The following is a 4,877-nucleotide window of genomic DNA, read 5'->3' as shown; positions in this document are numbered from 1 at the left end:
AGAGAGAGAGAGAGAGAGAGAGAGAGAGAGAGAGAGAGAGAGATATGCAGGTTGGACTCCCATACAAAGAAGGCACTCAGTGAATACCAAATCAGTGGGATTAGTTTTGCCCACTTTTCCTTTGTGGAATGACCTTTATTTTTCTTTTCTTTTTAAAATTTCTGGTGCTGGGGATTGATCCCAAGGTCTTGTGCATGCTGGGCCAGGCCCCTACCATCGCTTTACACCCCCAACTCAGTCCTTTCCTTAACCTGTTTTTGTAGCAGGGAATGTTTGCAATATTCCAAGCCAGAACTGGAATTTCTGGCGCAGCAGTGCCTTCTAGGTCCACAAGAGGGAGCCGGAGGACGCGGCTCCTCTCAGATCTCCCCGGGGCTGATTTCTGGAGCGGAGAAGGCTGCAGTTCCTGAGGCTTCCTCCTTGGGCTTTTTCCCATCGATGTGGAGGACTGTTCCTTAGTTTTGGTAATTCAGCGGAGCTCCAAGGAGGATTTCTTCTTCCTCGTTTTCGAATGGCTCTTTCATCTGATTTCCTTTCCCTGCACCCTCATAGATCCACCCAAGAGCCAAAATAGTCTCCCTTGACATGAGACCCTGGAGAGCCTACAGAACTGCTCAGAAAGAAGATTCTGAGTAGGTGTGTGCATTTCCTCCTTGAGCTGGTGATTAATGGGATGGGAACAATCTCCCCCGCAGGTTCTGTCAAGTGTGTGTGTGTGTGTGTGTGTGTGTGTGTTCACCAGATGTTCATTTGTGGTTTATTTCCTTGGTGTTTTTCAAAGGCCTTAAAAATGAACACGGCTGCTTCGTCTAAAACCATCCTTCAATTTCTGTTAAGGTTTATCGAAGGCCACTTATCTCCTTGCCACACGCGCATATTTGTGGGTCCAGTAAAGGATTACACACTCATTTTAGACAGTCAGCTGGTACAGCAAATCAACAGAAGGGAAAGATATCACAAAATCCCAAAGGGGCCCAGCTTAGCCACGGCCAGTGACTATCACGTCAGCAGCTGGGGCAGAGGGAGATGGTCTCCCTGGACCAGCCCACACCCTCTTGGGGAGATGCCTCCCAGGGGTGATGAGGTCCAACTTGCTAATTCTTTCTGATTTTCCTATGCTTCCTCTTAGCTTCTAGCTTAGAGTCGCCAAGCCAACAAATTTCCCCATCTTAATTCTCTTATTTTCAAGTGGAAGAGTAGAAAGGACAATTCCAAACAAGTCAGAAGTCACAGCCCTTTCTTGTCTATGAGTGGGTGTTTCCTGTGTGTGTGTGTGTTGTCTTGACTAAATATGGGTTTCCTGGTTGACAAAGGGCTTTCTTTGTCTTCCTGATCCATTCTAAAAATTCCCACTCAAAGACGCTATCAAAGCCAGCCTCAGTAATGGTGAGGCATTAAGCAGCTCAGTGAGACCCTTTCTCTAAATAAAATCCAAAATAGGGCTGGGGATTCGGCTCAGTGGTCGAGTGCCCCTGAGTTCATTCTCTGGTACCAAAATTAACTAGGGCTGGAGTTGTGGCTCAGTGGTAGAGAGCTTGTCTAGCATGTGTGAGGCACCTGGGGTTGAACCTCAGCACCGCATAAAATTAAATAAATAAATTGTATACAAAATATTAAATAGCTATTCATTATGTAGTCTGAGGACCTTAAGACCTAAATTTGTGTTGTTTTCATTAATTTAAGTGAAAGACAATAGTTCCTGGGCATCTTGACTCCTGATCTTTAAATATAAAATTAAGTATACCAAGCCAGGTGCAGTGGTGCATGCCTATAATTGCAGTGACTCAGAAGGCTGAGGAAGGATGATCTCAAGTTTGAGGCCAGCCCTGACAATTTAGTGAGACCCTTTCTCAAAATAAAATTTAAGGGGCTAAGGTTGTGGTTCAGTGGTAGAACGCTCACCTAGCATGTATGAGACACTGTGTTCAATCCTCAGTACCACATATAAATAAAATACAGATATTGTGTCCACCTACAACTAAAAATATATTTAAAATAAAATAAAACAAAATTTAAGGAATAAAACAAAATTTAATGTTCTTTTTAAATTTTTTAAATTTTATTTATGTATTTGTGGTACTGAGGATTGAAACCCAGGGGCATTTTACCACTGAACATCCCCAGCCTTTTTTTTTTTTTTTTCTTTCCTGAGACACGGTCTCACTAAATTGCCCAGGTTGACCTCAAAGTTACTATCCTCTTGTCTCAGCCTCCCAAGTAGCTGGGACTGCAGACTTGCATCCCTGCACCTGACTCCTGAAAACAAAAGTTTTTAAAGACCTTTATTTTATTTATTTTTATTATAAAAATTGTGGTGCTGAGTATTGAACCCAGTGCCAAACACGTGCTAGGCATGTGCTCTATCACTGAGCTACAATCCCAGCCCTGAAAATAAAATTTTTTAAAGGGCTGGGGTGTAGCTCAGTGATAAAGCACCGAGGTTCAATCCCCAGTAACAGAAAAAAAAAAAGTACTAGAGCTTTCCTTTGAGCTACCCTCGATGGCTATTTAGAGTTTAAAATGTGAGCAAAGGGAATGAAGGTGTTTCCTTACAACAAAAATAAGGAAACTGGGGTTGCAGAATCAGGTAGCCCTGGCTGGGTTCAAATCTGAGCTTTGATGTTTACTATTTTGCGGCCCTGAGCAAAGTGATTCTGGGTGGTTTCCCAGCTGAAAATGGGGAGAATTGATACTACCTGTCTAGGGTTATTGTGAGGATTTGATGAAACAGCCATTCCATTGGGCGCATGCGCTGGGAATTGCTAAGCAAGGACTCCACCGTCGCTTGCACCCCAGCCGCGGGCCCATCACATTGGCCTGCGTTATTGTTTTCTTGGCACTGATCTGCTCCAAACTGCTGGATTTGAGGTTTGCTTGCTTCTTGTCTCTTTCCCCCCATCAGGCAGTCAGTTCCATAAGAGAAGACTTTTCTACCTTGCTCATCCTTGGAAACCCAAACCAAGAACTATGTCAAATAGCAATATGTTGCTAGACTTCGTGGCGCAAGCTTGGAATCCCAGCGATTCAGGAGGCTGAGGCAGGGGGATTGCAAGTTCAAGGCCGGCCTCAGAAACATAAGGAGACCCTGTCTCTAAGAAAATACAAAATAGGGCTGGGGATGTGGCTCAGTGGTAGAGTGCCCCTGAGTTCAACCCCCCCCCCATACCTCCTTGCCCCCAAAATTACTATTTTAGTTGTTTTTTTCCATTTAGTAATTGTATCATGAACATTCATTTGTATATAATATTCTTTATAAACATTATTATGATTATTATTGTTTCTGTGGTACTGGAGATTAAAGCCAGGAACATTCTACTCCCAGAACCCTCCTCCTCTTTTTTTTTTCCTCCCCCAAATTTTGTATTGGGGTCTCACTAAATTGCCCAGGCTGTTCTGGAACATCAGCCTCCTGGGTAGCTGGGATTACAGGCATGTACCACTGTGCCAGGTCATAAGCATTATTTTGAATGGTTTCATAATATTCCACATTATTGACATGTATTTCAATTAACCAATCCCACATTTAAAATAATTGTATTTTTTCCTCTTAAAAACAAGACTGAGGACGATTTTTTTTTCTCTGAGCCTACTCACTCTCCCTTGAAGGTTTTTTCTCTCTCCTTTAATAAACTAAAAAAAAAAAGAAAGAAAGAAAGAAAGAAAGAAAGAAAAACAAAAACCATACTGAGCTGCATATCCCTGTACTACTCCCTTGACTATGTGTTTATTTCCTTCAGACAACTTCCTCAAAGTTCAATTGCTGGAACAAAGGGAGTGCACCTTACTATTCTTCTTGTTGTTTTTAAGTAACAAGAGTATAGAAGTAATATAGAGAGAACAATTTCACCTCAACTATTCCAGACCAGCCTCACTCCCCTGGGGTAGCTCATATTAACAGCTTGGTATGTTTTTCCTCTACACATTTTTCTCTAGACATATAGCTGTTCCTTTCTTGTTTTTACAAAAATGGAATGTCATTAAGATCTTTAAGATACATTTCAGTGTTGAATATAACAGTTAAAATTACTATTAAATGCCAGGCACTGGCCTCCAAAAGTTGTTGACAGCTGCTTTACTTTCACGCTTGTTTCCATACTACACTATTCAGTAAGTATCCTAAGTATGTACTGCACAGTTCTACCCATTGCTTATGACCGGTGTGCAATGCCTATTCTGCGTCAGGCTCTCCCCCACCCTCCTCTGCCTCTGGTGCTGTTTGGAACCCACGATCTCGAGCATGCTAGGAAACCGCTCTACCCGAGCCCCGCTTCAGATTTCTGCAACGATCTCATTTAAACTAGACTGCAGGGCGTGAACCTCCAAGTTCTGCTAAGAGTGGGGGTATGGCCCCAGAGAGGGGTTACACCAGCGTGAGGGAAGGGGAGGCGGTGATGTCTTCTCCTAGTGCTTGCAGACTCAAGGTGACCCCGAATGGCTAGGGTAAGAAGGGGCCGGTCGGGTCAGCCCGAGGGCAAGGTGGAATGGAGGGCAAGGTGGAACGCTGGGCGAGGTTCCGCAGCCCCAGCGCCTGGGTCCGCGGGGCGGTGGGCGGGGCCAGGCGGGCGGGCGGGGCCTGTATTGTCCGCTCCGCGGGGCATGCCGGGAGCCCCGCCCCCAACATGGCGTCTCACTGACAGTTGGCTGCTGAGCGGCAGAGGCGGATCCTGCTCTCAGGGCGGCGGCGGCTGTGGCAGCAGCAGGGCCGGGGTCTCCGGGGCCGGGGTGGGAGGATGGCGGCTCGGGCCGCCTAGGGCGGAGCTGCGCGGGCGAGGCGGCCGGTGGGGCGCTGCGGGCGGGCGCGGCGGCCGCTGCCATGGGCTGGTGAGCGCTGCAGCTCCTGCTCGCGTCTCCCGGGCCGGGCGTCTCTCCTCAGCGCC

Source organism: Marmota marmota, unplaced genomic scaffold (assembly GCF_001458135.2).
Source record: "Marmota marmota marmota unplaced genomic scaffold, marMar, whole genome shotgun sequence".
NCBI lineage: Eukaryota > Metazoa > Chordata > Mammalia > Rodentia > Sciuridae > Marmota > Marmota marmota.
The sequence above is the reverse complement of the archived record's forward strand: the minus strand, read 5'-3'. Positions refer to the sequence as shown.